A 14,931-nucleotide genomic window follows, 5' to 3' on the forward strand; every position below is an offset into this window, starting at 1 on the left:
CATCAGACGATACATATATATACCCTCTGAATATCAAATTCATTTACAGTTTCTGTTATGTGTGTGTTCTTAAATTTTCTTTTTAATGTTTGTTATTTTTGAGAGAGAGATAGAGTGCAAGTGGGGAGGGGCAGAGAAAGAGGGAGACATATAATCTGAGGCATGCTCCAGGCTCAGAGCTGTCAGCACAGAATCCAATGTGAGGCTTGAACTCACAAACTGCAAGATCATGACCTGAGCTGAATTTGGATACGTAAACAACTGAACCACCCAGGTGCCCCCTGTTATGTGCACATTGTAGAGGATCAAAATTAAAATCCCAAAAAGCTTAACCTTAGAGCTTCATGCACACAGAATAAGGGCCATAGAATTTCAAGAAAAACAAACATTTTTTATTAAATATTTTAATATTAAAGTTGTTTGAAGGTAAAGAAAAAATAATAGATGAGCTAGAACTGAAATAATTTGAAAGCACAACAGTTATTTTGACATAAACTTCTGCTGAGCTAGGCAGACTAGAAGGAAAACAAATAACAAAAACAAATAAAAAACAACTGATACCACTTTAAGGTCTATTATCTGCCAATTACTTTCATACACATCATCACACCAAATTCTTATGACATTCCTTGAGATTGCCATTATCTCCTCCCCAAATTCCACCCCAGTTTTACATTTTTGGAAACAGGATCAGCAAGGAAAAGTAATTTGTTCAAGATCATATAGTTATTTAGTATCAGAGGCAGGATTTGAGTCCAGATTAGGCTCTTTCTACAACCTCCCTGTTTCTTTATAAGATACAACTAGAAGCTACAAGGATCTGGAATGCCAGCTTGGGTTGGAACAGCTCAGCTGAAACTATCATACACTGGGCTTCAGAATGCATTCAGCAGTTGCTCTGTGTGCTGGAGGTTTGTTACATTGCAGACCCTGAGCTTTAGCCTCTTCGGTATTATTTAATTTATAAACAAGTCTGGTCCCCTTCCTTGGGAATAGCAAACACAAGAGAAGAATCGGATTCGGTAGTGTTTGCTTCCACATAACCTGACCAAACAGGGGATGCCTTATTCTGATGCACCGCTTCCTTCTCATTTTCCTAAAAAGATTCACGAACCTTCTGCCAATATGATAAGTGTTAGGGGAAATGAGTTTCTGAATTGTCATTCTAGGAATTGCCTTTTGCAGCTGAAACTTCACCACTTAGTCAAGCCCTCCCCTGCCATCTGCTCAGCTCCCAAACTGCTGTAAAGGTAGAGAGGAGCCACTTAAATTACAAAGAACCTCATCTATGATGGAAATTCCATGCCATGGGACTCTCTCTCATCTTTCCAGCTTGTTGAACGCTGGCTCCAGAAGATCACACTTTTAGGGTCGCCAGGGCACTATCATGAGGTATCAGGTCTTCAGAGGCAACCTGTTTACCAACAGCTCATTGTTCACAAAAATGCATCTGAACCAGCCTCAGAGTCCATGTTTGCAAAGTCATCTCATTCTCAACTCTGGGGCCAATCAAGTCTGAGAGAATTTAAGGAAACCTGTGCCAGTTTTGATGGCTTAGTATCGTCTCAGTCTGTTAGTGTGTGTGAGTGATTTGCTGGCACACAGTAGGCACTATTCTTCAGGTCTAATTGTTAGACCCTTCTCCAGTTTTTGTATGGAACCTTCTTGTGCTGCCATTCTGGAAGCTACACCCTATCTTGTCTTCCTGTGCTCAAGTTTTTAGCTTATCGAGGACTGCAGTTCTTTCATGATCAGTTCAGCCCTCCTGGAGGCCTGGGTAAGTCTTTGATGCTTTCTTCCATTGTCTTTCTAACATTTACTACTTCATTTGTTCATTCATCATTTGTTCAATGTGTTTATTAGAGAATTTTTGCCAGATATTAATGCCTGTCGGGGAGATACAAAGTGTCTTAGGTCGTGTTCCCTAGAAGCAGAGATTGAGGTGGGAAGTCTTCTGCAAGCAGTAAACTGAGGGAATGCTGGAAAGGTGGGGGGTGGAAAGGAGCAGGGCTGTTACACCCGATTGGCTATGGACCACCCTGGGGGTGAGTGGGAGCAGAGGCTGGTGTAGACTCCCAAGCGCCTCCAGACGCTTCTGTGAGGCGAGGACATTTCCTGTGGGAGACTTGAGGTTGAGCCTTAGTAGCCAGTACCCATGCCATCTGGGGGATGAGGGCACTGCGATGACAAAGGGGATGTGCGTGGAGGAGCAGTAGCATCTGCCAAACACTCTGCTGGTGAATCTCAGGCTTTTGTGTGCTAAAATCATCTAGAGGAGTTTGATTTAAAAAAAAAAATGTGGATTGTTAGGTCTCATGCCTAGAGAATCAACAGGTCTAAGGTAGTCTAGGAAATCTGTATATTTAATCACCCAAATGACTTGAATGCAAGTGGTCCATAGACCACAGATGGAAAGATGTCAAATATACAGTGTAATTTATTTTTTTATCTGATGTCACTGATGCAATATCATTTTCCCCCTGTGGATGCCCAGGTGTTCCAGCACCATTTATTATGGTGAACCATTCTTTCCCCACTTCCTGTAGTTTCATTTTTGTCATGAAACAAGTGTCATCTATACATGGGTTCCAAACATGACCCTCCTATTTTATCATTTCAGTATAATTCTTATCATTGTCTATTGCAAACATACTTTGAAAAATTCCACTGTGGCCTAAAAGGCAAGAAATCTCGGGAAACTCCATGGGTCATTTTGTGACTGGACATTATATCCGTAAAATTTAGAGATGGCCATTGACAAAGGAATACCCAGCTCTCCTTGGCATCTTCATTTAAATACACTGTTTGGCCTACAGAGTACAGGTTCTGGTGTTTGTAGAAATTGGTCTGCAGCTCAGTGACACCCAGGAATTACTCTGTTCCCCTCCCAGCTGTCATTGCTTCCTTATCCAAAACCTCTTTTACCAGGTCAGCAGTACAACATTTTAGAAAGTGAGTCACCTTTTATGAAGAGCATCCTGTCTTACCTCAGGTATCATTAGGGAAGAAAGATGAAATACAGACTTGGCAGTATTTACCTCTCAGGTCTGCTTTTGAACAAACTTTCCCCTCCCTGCAATTTGCTGTTGTCTCAAATGGGGTGCCTATTATAAATTCAGCTTCACTGAATCCAGCTTAAAAATGAGAAAAACAACAGATTGTACATATTTTCCCACTGGAACAAAAGGCTATCATTTAAATATGGTTTGATACCAGGGTGCCTGGCTAACTCAGTCAGTGGAGCATGTGACTCTTGATCTCGGGGTTGTGAGTTCGAGCCCCATGTTGGGAGTAGAGATTACTTAAAAATGAAATATTGTTTAAAAATGTGGCTTGATGCCAACAAATGAGTTTGATATACTGTCAAGCAAACTCTTAACAACATCTTTTATTTTTATAGTATTATATGATGCAGGTTAAAAAGCATTGCAATGAATTGTGGGTGGGGAACATGGGGCATAGTGATGTGAGATTATTTAAGTAAAACCATGAAGGAAATTGTATACACACCAGAGATTCCACTGCCTTGTCTTGCTCAATGAGTTCTGGGGTGGGAGGCAGTTAGCCAGCTGGATTCCCAAGAAGGGCAAAAGCTTTCCATTAGACATGGTTCAAGTTTCCATTTACATCTGCAGTCATGGATAGTCAAGCAGTGACCCGGCTGGCCACAGGAAATGTGTGGACTAAAGGAAGGGTTTCCATGCAGACACTTACAGTGCATGGCCACTTCAGGTTCTCAACACTGATACCTCAACAGCACAGAAAGCTGTTTGTTTTCTCCCCCAGCATAGGGGTGTGATCCACTCAGACTAGGCTGCATCATGTAGTTAAGTATTCTGTCTCCATTCTCTGCCAGTGAAAAACCCAACAACTGAGTGTTGAAAGCACAAAAGTTGTTCTGCACTTGGTCACACCGTTCTTGGGGCCTGAACTCGTGGTTTGATAGTCACTTGAGAAGAAGCAAATGGATTTGGAGACCCAAGAAATCACCCACAGACACTGCACTAATGGAAGATGTTCATGGGCTTTCTTCCTTCTGCACAGAGTCTAGTATCTCTTTTATACATAATTAGCTGAAAATTTTCTTCAGTAGCCTGTGTAATTCTTCCAGTGATGTTGTCTATACTTGTATTTTCCCTGCACTAGCACAGTTATATTTTACTGTTAAATTGGAAATAAAGGTCATTATGTTAATTGAAGTTGATATTTTCTTAGACAGCCACATGCCTAACAGGCCAAGGGACAGTGCTGGGGAAAAAGGGTGGTGAACTGTTTGAGGATGGAATAGAAGTTCCTCTTGAAAACGTTTCTCAAGCTCCCTGATAATAAGATTTACCTGAAGTGTTGGACCAATGTTTGAATTTCCATTCTTTTCCTTTGTGATACTGATTCAGATGGCTTGAGATATATCCCCAGAATGTGTATTTAAACATCCATGTGATTGTCATTAGGGTAATATGGTAAGACTGCCCTAGGAAATATGATTTTGAGAAGGTGATTAGAGTCAGAGAGGCCTGATTCCCAAATATCCCTGATTGTTCCCATGGGGGTATTTTTGTCTTTCTTAGTCCTTTTCCAACCTGTGTTCTGTACCTCCCACCAAATGCCATTCAAAGTTTGCTGACCTTGGTCTAAGATAGGTTTCTGTATATTCTTTGACTATCAATTAAGCCAGGAGCTCCTTGAAAGCAGAGGACTAATATAGTTTCTCTCTGTATCTTCAGTGTTCAAGTCCAGAATGAATGAAAGTAACCTAACCCACCTGTATGAAAAATCATGCTTCCTGACCCCAACCTTAAAGACTGTGGGAAGGAACCATTGAAAACCAGACATATGGTGGCTTTCTACTAGGACAGGTTGGGTTGATTTTCAGGAAGATCTGTATCAAGTACTCTGATCTTGATGTGCTGCAAAGGGTTGCTTCTGTTCTCGTTTCAGCAGTTCAGGGATGGGAAGACAGGGATGTGGGGGGAGCGACCAGTGCAACTTTTGCTGCCCCAAGAGAATTTTCATACCTAAGGATCTCCCGAAGGTATTTTATGAGGATGTCCCAGTGTTTGGGTGCTGGGCAGCAGTGGTCAACGAATAGCTTCACTGCCATCTTGGGTTGTTTGTATTCCCAAACTCACTCATCTCGGCGGGCAAATTCTCTCTTAACATTTGGTACTGTGTGAAAAAGGAGATGGTTGGGAGGCAACTGTAGCCTGTTCTCTGTACTCCTTCCTTTGTTTCAATGCTCTTGTTGACTTTCCCTACATATGTAAATACGGGAAATGACTAGAATGTAGGTTAGTTTTTGTAAGAAATTTATACATCTAATGCCTTGCTTGAAAAGGCATTGGAAAGGGCCCAGGAAAATAGTCTTGCCAGTTTCCTTAATAAGTAAGCCAGAGATGGCAGTTATGTACCAAGTTCATTACCACTCTGGCCCTTCTCACCCTCCCACTGTCATACATCACTAATAGATGCCTGCATTCTTTCAGAAAAAGAGAGCCCCCGAATCCTTCTTAAAATCAGGTAACTGCCACCAATTAGTCCGACCTGGCACATGAGATGAAATCTTACCTGACAAAGCTGGTTTTACATATTTCTAGGTGTGAGAATATTATTCCAGTTTTCATTTCTTCCTTAGCTCCTCATGTGGAAACTGATCCAGGCCTTGAAGGCAGGAAGGGGAGGCCTGGCAAATCAAGGTATCCTCAGCAGAATGCTGAGCTCAAAGATGTGAGGTGACCAGCTAGAGTAAAGCAGAGTGTGCTGTGGAAAGTCACACGAAGTGAATGTGGACTAGGAAGGAGGAGCTAGTTTAAGGTAAGCATTGGCATCCAGGCCAAGACATTTGAATGTGATTTGGAAAGTCAGTGTTCCTGAAGGTTGGTCAGTGTATTATTACTCAGGGTTCTCCAGAGAAACAGAGCCAATAGGATGGGATATGTATATATACACACCCACATACAGAGCAACAGAGAACAGAAAGAAACAGAGAGGCAGAGAGACAGAGGCGTAAGAGTGGGGATTTGTTTCAAGGAGTTGGCTCTTTTGAGTGTGGTAGTTGGCAAGTTTAAAATCTACAGTGCAGGCCAGCAGGCTGGAAATTCCAGCAGCAGTTGATGTTGCAGTCTTGAATCTTAAGGCAGTCTGGAGGCAGAATTCCTTCTTCAGAGGACTTCAGTTTTTCCTTTTAAGTCCTTCACCTGATTGGATGAGGCTCACCCATGTTTTGGAGGGTCATCTGCTTTGCCCAGAGTTTACTGATTTAAATTTTAATCACATCTAACAGCAATTTCACAGAAATTGTTGGTTAGAACAAAGTAAGTTTATTTAAGTGAAACAGTTGATTTAAAGAAAATTATTAAATAAATATCAGATGCAGATGGTATAGGGATATGTCGAGTATATATCTTCTAAAATGGCTGAGATCAGAGAATGGTAAGTGACAGAATCCCTAAACTCTTGTAACAAGGAAACGTCATAAGAAAATGGGGTTTAAGGAGATTAATTCTGTTACCCTGAACAAAGGTCATAGTAAAATAATGTCTTTCTAAAGATGCTTTTTTTCCAAGCTTCCTGAATATAATTTTCCAAATCTACTTTTTTAGAAGTTGTTTATGATTTTTTTCCCCTGTAACAAATAGAAGTTTTCCATTTTATGTAATCTGAACAGCTGGGTCTTTTGTGTTATGATTTCTTAAAAGGATTTGAAGCTTAGGAAATCATCCTGGGTTCTAAATTTGCAGGTATAACACCTTGTTTGGGCATTTGGAAAAGGCTAGTTTTTAAAATATTTACTATTTTCATGTATCGGATTTATTTTAGTATGCACTATGAGGGATGAATCTAAACTAATTTTATTTTACTTAAATTCCTACTGAGTTATTCCTTTACAAGTTCATGAAATAGCTCTTCCTTTCTGGTGGTGTCATTTTTATTTTCTAGCAAATTCTTATATGGAACAAAATCAGTTTCTGGACTAGCTAGTCTGTGTTCTGTAATTATATACATTTTTTTCTTCTTTCAGTAGTAGATTATTTTAATTATATGGTGTTACATTTAAATATCTAGTGTGGCTAGTTCCATCTCATATTCTTCCTTCAAAATTTTCTGTGACAAAATTATTTATTTTTCTTCCTGTGAATATCAGAATCTCGTTAGATTCTCCTGAAGTTTCATAGAATGTTAATTGGATTTTGTGTAAATCATTATGAGGGTTATAATGAATTTATGTATAATTCATTTATGTATGAATTTATGCACATTTTCAATCAGCTTTTGATGTTTGTGACTATAGGGCACAGATAAGAGTCAATGAATTAATCTAAAATAATAATGAAGACATTTTATCTCAGGTGCCTTCTTCACTTGAGCAATTCAGATGTATAAATAGTCAAGTTGAATTGAAGTCCCTTCATTTTTGCCCCTAAATGTCTGGTGTAGATGTAATCCAACAATCAAGGATCCAATGACTGCCCTCAGGGAGCAGAATAAAAGAAAAAGTGATAAACATTATCATTGAATGGGGGTGCCTGGGTTGCTCAGTCAGTTAAGCTTGGCTTAAGTCTTGGTCTCATAGTTCATGAGTTGGCTCAAGTCTTGGTCTCATGGTTCATGAGTTTGTGCCCCGCATTGTGCTCTGTGCTGACAAGGCATAACCTGGAGACTGCTTCACATTTTGTGTCTCCCTCTCTCTGCCCCTCCCTCAATCACACTCTGTCTCTCTCTCTCAAATATAAATTTTAAAACATTAAAAAAATCAGTGAATGAATTTAGACACTCTTGAAGGGTAATTCACATTTCAATTTTTATTTTAACTTTTTATTTTTTTAGTAGTCTCCATGCCAAACTGGGGCATGAGCTTATAACCCTGAGATCAAGACTCAGATGCTCTACCAACTGAGCCACACAAGCACCCATTAATTTTCATTTTAATTCCCTAGTACTTCAGATGGAAACCTATGTATGATCCCTTCTGCAAGGATCTTCACCCGGTCTGTTTTAGAATTTCTTTTTCTCATTTCCTTTTCCCTTCTCATGCTGGTGGTATCTCCTGGCCCTGGCTAATTCTTGGTATTCCTGAATCTCTCCTGACAGATCAAAGCAGTGATCAGACAGGTTGAAGGATTCAATGGAAATGTAATCTGATCTCATCTTAGCTTCATGTAAGATACAGCCCGCTGTGAACCAGAATGTAATGCTTGGAATTATCTGATTCCTGCAGCCCCCTCTTCTTTCCGTGCCCTGGTGAATGATGGCTAAGGAAATTTAAAGCATGTAAAACATGGCAAACATTGATTTGTTGACTTGGCCATTGATCCAGATATCTTGCCTTCTTGTAGGTAAAACTAAAGATCTCAAATTCTAGATTGTATGTATAAGGGCAAAACATGTAAGGGTATTCACTTCAGTTGCTTCTTGATTCACAGATATCTTCTTTTCCTTAAACTGTACTTCCAGGTTTGGAGCCAGATGCAAAAGCAAAAGCAAGACAAAAAGCGACCAAAATCCAAAGGAATCTCTGTGAGTAGAACACCTGAGCTGCATAGATGGAGAGCGGAGTTGACACAATTGTGATTTGTTGGTTCACAGACATGAAGGAAAGGAATCCTCAGTTTGCAGCTGGCTATGGAAGGCCAGTTACTATGCAGGAAAGCTGAGAACTGGTGAGAGTAAATGGAGAAAGTTACAGGAAAAGAGAGAAAAACTAGATATAAGGAAATTATAGGGACAGAAGACACAGCAAAATTTAGAGTTGGTGTGGACAACATTGAAGAAGTTTCTGGCGACCACTGTTACATTGCTGGCCTCCAATGATCCACATCTCCCTGAATTTGCCCTTGTATTGTGTTCTCTCCTGGAACTGGAATAGAGACTGTGACTTATTCTAAATGACTGGAAGTGGCAGAGGGATCCTAAACAGCTTCCTAGTCTAAGCCTTGAGAAGTTCTGCTTCCAGGCTCTTAGCCCTGATCTCCTTTATAAGGACTCTCTTACTCTGCTGGAGCTATGTGGAGAGGCCATGGGAGATGCTATGTAAGAGGGAGAGGCCCTGAGAGAAAAGCCCAGCCATTCAGGGCCTAGCCAAGCCCAGGCCCCGGCTGACCTACCAGCTGAATGAATTCATAGTGAACACTGGCAAAATCAACAGAGTTACCCAGCTCAGCCCCGGCCGTAATCCCCGAATTGTGAGCAAATGAAATGTCCATTGTTTTAAACCATGAAATTTTGGGGTGGTTTCTCATTTCACACAAAATAGTTGCTGGTATGGTAACAGAGAAGCATTGAAGATAATGGCCCGGTGACTCTGCTTTCTGGGACAGCATCCTGCAGAGAGAATGTGCAGGCCTGGGACTATGGCAAGCTCTGGTCATAACCTTGCTCTTTTCCTTTTTGCTCTGTGGCCTGGGGCAAGTTATTTAATCTTTCAGGGCCTCAGTTTTGTTATCTGTAAAATGAGAAAAATATTTCTTCCCTCACAGTATAGTTAAAGGGGATGAGTGAAAGTTTGGGGCACATAATAAGTATGGACCAAACAAGAGTTCTGTTCCACTTCATCCTTGTGGTTCCCTCCCTCACTGCCCCCCGCCTCTTGGGGTGTGACCTAATCTACATTAATTCTCAAGGGCAGTCCTGTGACCTGCGAAAGCCCATTATTTCTTAGGTCAATTTTGAACTGTGTATTTTATAAACAATCACTACATTTATATGAAAAAGAAGTAATCCACTAAATTCTAAGTGGTGGATTTTTTTTTATGATGGTAGGTTTTGGCGCCAATGTGCATGTGTCTACATGCCGGAACTTCTGCACTGGCTCCTCTGGAGTACCACAGCAGTTTATTAGACTAAGCGTGGGTCGTGAAGGAACGTTACATTCGGTTTATTTTAGTGCAGGAGGGGTGAAGGCACACACTGTATTTCCATTAGATTTTCACAAAAAAGCATTACTATCTCAATTGTTTGTAAGTCCACTTAGGCAAAAAATGCACATTTTTTTATTTTTTATTTTTTTTTTTCACATTTTTTTAAAGTTGATTTTGAGAGAGAGAGAAAGAAAGAGAATGCAAGTGGGGGGAGGGGCAACAAGAGAGGGAGAGATAGAAGCCCAAGCAGGCTCCAAGCGGTCAGTGCGAAGCTCATTGTGGGGCTTGATTCCAGGAACCACAAGATCATGACCTCAGCTGAAACCAAGAGTCAGATGCTTAACTGACTAAGCCACCCAGATTCCCCAAAATTGCACATTTTGAGGTGTACTGGGTAAAATTTGGTGCTTATTGAACCTCTGCCTTCATACTAGAAGGCAAATTAGGGCCCTGGAAAGAAAGTCCTATATTGAGTGTGTGAATTATGTTAAAACTGTACAGACTCCAACTTTCCAAGCCCTCTGAGAGAAAACACACACACACATACACACACACACACACTCACATGCACACCCATATATGAAAGAGAGGATTAAGGAGAGAAGAAGTCACCCTGCTTGGCCTCAGTTTCCAATTTGTAAAATGAGATAGCCAGACTAGAAGGTTCTCCAAGGTCCTTTCCAGCTCTGAGTGTAGGAGACAATCTCAAATCCTGTGCCTGTATTAGCCCTTTGTGGACAGGGAGATTAAAAACACAGGTGGCTCTCCTGCAAAACTTTAATTGCAGAGCTTTAATTAGAAAAAGAATCAAAATACTCTTTCAGATTATGTTTTCTTAATTTTATTTTTAATTGTGTTTTTATTGTTTCCATTTTATTTTAAGAGAGAAATGAAAGCTGCAGTTTGCTGAAGTGCTGCCCCCGTTTCCCTGCTTTACAACTGCCTTAGCAAGGTAACGTAAAACAGTTTCTAAAATGTATTTTTAATGAGAAACCAAGGTCCCTGAAATTTGTCGTCAACATTTTTTTTTCCCCCTTTAGACCTCTTATGGGGCTCTGGAGTTTCCATAATTCATTGCCAAGAGCATGGCAAAGGATTTTGGCTTAGTTTAGTAATTACCTTGTGTTAGTCTCACTCAAAGTTCTTTTTCTCTTAATGGGTTAGGAGAGCCATTCAGAGGCTTTGATTCTAGTAATTAAAGTTGCAATGGGAGGGGGACCTGTATGGCTCAGTTGATTAAGTGTCTGACTTCAGCTCAGGTCATGATCTCAACAGCCCGTGAGAGTTCAAACCCCACATTGGGCTCTTTGCTGACAGCTCAGAGCCTGGACCCTGCTTGGGATTCTGCGTCTCCCTCTCTCTGCCTGCTGCCCCTCTCCACTTGCATTCTCTCTCTCTCTCTCTCGCTCTCTCTCTCTCCCTCTCAAAAATAAACAAACAAAAAAAATCTGATGGGCAGGGAAGCTGAAGGTGCATGTAATGTTTAGCCTATTAAAATGGCCATATCCAGAGCTTACACAGGGTAAATTCTTACCAGAGACTCTGAATAGGGCAGGTCAACATGGAAGAAGGCATGAGAAAATGACAGAGCTGAGGGAAGTCTGGGAGTATCTTTCCCTCTCCAAATTAGGTCCCACAATTAGAGTGGACATTTTTTTTTTTGCCCCCCGTCATGGCATGAGGGAAAGATCTTCCCAAGTCTCCCTGTGTGCTTCCAGAATGCTGACTCACTCCCAGACTTCAAGGTGGAGCATGCAAATTAGACCACAGTTTCTCAAACTTTCTGTGGTGGAGGACCAGTTTGCTTCCTCCCCCTGTTCCCCCATGTACTCTGGGCTGATATTTGCCTAAGATACAATGCAAATGAATCACGAAAACAATGACACACAAAAAAAAGACAAACAAAATACAAACGTTGGATTTTAATTATTAGATTTAATTACTCTGTAAAATTGCAATAGAAGGTTCTAACCATCCTCAATTTCTATACTTGGTGCAGATGGTGACAAAAATGTGGGAACAAGTACTGGCCCACGGACCACACTTTGAGTAGCGCTGGCTAAGACCAGGGCAACAGTATTTTCTGGTTCCCAGTAATTATTTCAAGGGTGTTCTTATGACCTGAGCTAGTCCCATTCACCTGAATTTTGGGACTTAATTGAGAACACCGGGACAACAATTCTGTTTTTCTGGCTGGATACCATCTTGGGACCGCAAGAGAAGTGGCTTGAGATGAGTCAATACTGAGAAAGCAGAACCAAGGGATAGTGAGTCAGAAGCTGGATCTTCTCCTCTATTGCAGAGGAGTATAAGCCAATAAATTAAAATTAAGGAAGCCAGAATTCATCTGGTTTTCTATCATCTGCAAGGGAGCCTTATGTGATACAGTGATTAATTTGCATATTTCCTCATGAGTTCTCAACAGCTTCTCTTTTGCCAGCCGCTTACATAGATATCTGGGTATGCCATTCTTTTGGTTATGAAGCTTCCCATGGCCTTAGCTTCCCACTGTGCTCAGCACAAAGTTCAAGTTCCTTAAACCGTCATTCAAAGGCTTTCATAGCAATTTCCCTTCTTATTTTTCAGCCTGTTTTTTGCTACTCTCCTCCTCAGGCACATACCTGTATATCATATTCCATTGTACAGATATACCATGTTTTGTTTATACATTGATTTGTTTGATTTGTTAAATATTTGGGTTATTTCTGCTTTTTGGCTATATTGATTGAATAAATCTGCTATGAACATTTCTCTACATGTTTTGGTGTGGATGTACATTTTCATTTCTTGCTTATTCATTTTTATAACTACTTAAAGTCAGACTTCGTCTAAGCATGTCTCTTTCTTAGATTTGGGGAGTAAAACCATATTCGTTCCCTATGAAATGAGGTCTCTGTGGTCTAAATGCAACTTTTATCAAATATCTGGGTGTGTGACCAGACATGTGTTTTTATATATGTTACATAGGTTTACTCTTGTTCCCACTGGCTGGATTGCATTTACTCTTCCCACACATTTTTCTGACTTTCTAAGATTAGAATGTTGAGAACATAAGGTGTTCTTTATTCTTAAATGTTAAACATTATGCACCACCACCATTCCTCCTGATTCAAGGGCTAATTTTGCAAGTGTTAGCAGGAGGGCAAATTGATGCACCCAGATATTTAATAAAAGTTGCATTTAGACACCAGAGATCGCATTTCACAGGGAACGAATATGGTTTTACTCCCCAAATCTAAGAAAGAGACATGCTTAGATGAAGTCTGACTTTAAGTTGTTATAAAAATTAATAAGCAAGAAATGAAAATGTACATCCACACCAAAACATGTAGAGAAATGTTCATAGCAGATTTATTCAATCAATATAGCCAAAAAGCAGAAACAACCCAAATATTTAACAAATCAATGTATGAACAAAACATGGTATCTGTCCAATGGAATATAATTTGCCAAAAAATGGCATGTTACATGTTACATCATGGACACATTTTACATGTTACAACATGGGTGATACATGTTACCACGTGGATGAAGGTTGAAACATTATGAAAGAAGCCAGATATAAAAGGTCACATGTTGCATGATTCCATGCATACAATGTCCAGAATTGACAAATCCATAGAAAAAGTAGATTAGTGGTAACCTAGGGGGTGGGCAGGAGGAATGAGAAGACTGAAGGATGCATGAAACCTATGGGGAAAAACTTCTGTTTTGAATAATGAAAATGTTCTAAAGTTGACTGTGGTGACTGCACAACATTGTGAATACACTAAAAGCCACTGAATTGTACACTTTTAATGGGTGAATTGTAGGGTATGTGAATTAAGTCTCAATAAAGTGGTCTAAAACAAAAGATTATAGGAGCTTTATTCATACTTGCCAAACCTGGGAAGCAGCCAAGGTGTCCTTCCATAGGTGAGTGGATAAATCAACTCTGGTTTCTCCAGACAGTGGATATTATCCAACGCTAAAAGGGCATAAGCCACTAAGTCATGAAAACACATGGAAGATCCTTAAATGCTTATTACTAAGTGGAAGAAGCCAATCTGAAAAGGCCACACACTGTATAATCATACGATATGAAAGTCTGGAAAAGAAACAACTCTGAAGACAGTAAAAAATCAGTGGGTGCCAGGGATAAGGGGGCAAGATGGGATGAATAGGCAGAGCACAGAGGATTTTAGGGCAGTGAAACTACTCTGTGTGACACTACAGTGGAGAACACATGTCATCACACATGTTCAAGCCCATAGAACGTCCAACACCAAGAGTGAACGCTAATGTAAAGTATGACTTTGAGTGATAATGATGTGTCAGTGTAGGTCCACTGATTGTAATAACTGCCCCATGCTGGTTCTGGACGTTGATAGTGGGGGAAGGCTGTGTGTGTGTGTGGTAGGGAGGAAGAGGGGCATATGGGAACTCTGTACTTTCTGCCCAATTGTGCTGTGAACTTATAAAACTGCTCTAAAACTGCTCTACAGAAAGAAAAAGAGGAGGAGGAAACAGAAGAAAGAAGAGGAAGAAGTCCCGAATACCTCACAAGGCTCAGCTCAGTTGGCACCTGTTGTAAAAATTTCTCTGGCCTTCTCTCTTCTCCTTCCTGGGAGAAGAACTGATTACTCTGATTTCTGCATTTTCATTATGTTCTTATTCCTACTTCCTTTACTGTTTATATCACTTTTCGTAGCCATTTACAGGACTCACTAAACTATGACCTGCCCAAGCGTTGAGGCGATACCATATTTTGTTGATATTTCTACTAGAAATACTACGCTGTAGAGTTCTAAAAGTTTGGTGTGTGAATAACGAGAGACTACTTACAGCCAGCTAGTATTTTAAATGCAGTTTAAACAGATTTTGCCCGAGACTCTGTTCTACAGGCTTTCTGGAATCCTGAAAATAGCCATTCCCCATGTGGCTCATCCCAGGGACAGTGATGAGGATGGGAAAAAGAGAGAGCATTGGGGACTGGTCCTAGAAAATGGAAAAGATATGAGAATCTTAAACCAATGAATTCTCTAGACTTATCTATATGGAGTCTCTTCAAATACAAGCATATCATTCTCCTAGAGCT

At 40.4% G+C, this 14,931-nt stretch overlaps 1 long non-coding RNA gene across 1 annotated transcript; it reads left to right on the forward strand.

Annotated features, from left to right (window-relative positions):
* The first annotated feature begins 5,653 nt into the window (after nucleotides 1-5,653).
* LOC122205514 lies at nucleotides 5,654-10,806 on the forward strand. Its single transcript, XR_006196110.1, has 3 exons — nucleotides 5,654-5,811; nucleotides 8,452-8,514; nucleotides 10,738-10,806. It is a non-coding gene; the product is annotated as an uncharacterized LOC122205514 (long non-coding RNA).
* The last annotated feature ends 4,125 nt before the right edge of the window (nucleotides 10,807-14,931 follow it).

This window comes from Panthera leo, chromosome D4 (genome assembly GCF_018350215.1).
Source record: "Panthera leo isolate Ple1 chromosome D4, P.leo_Ple1_pat1.1, whole genome shotgun sequence".
NCBI lineage: Eukaryota > Metazoa > Chordata > Mammalia > Carnivora > Felidae > Panthera > Panthera leo.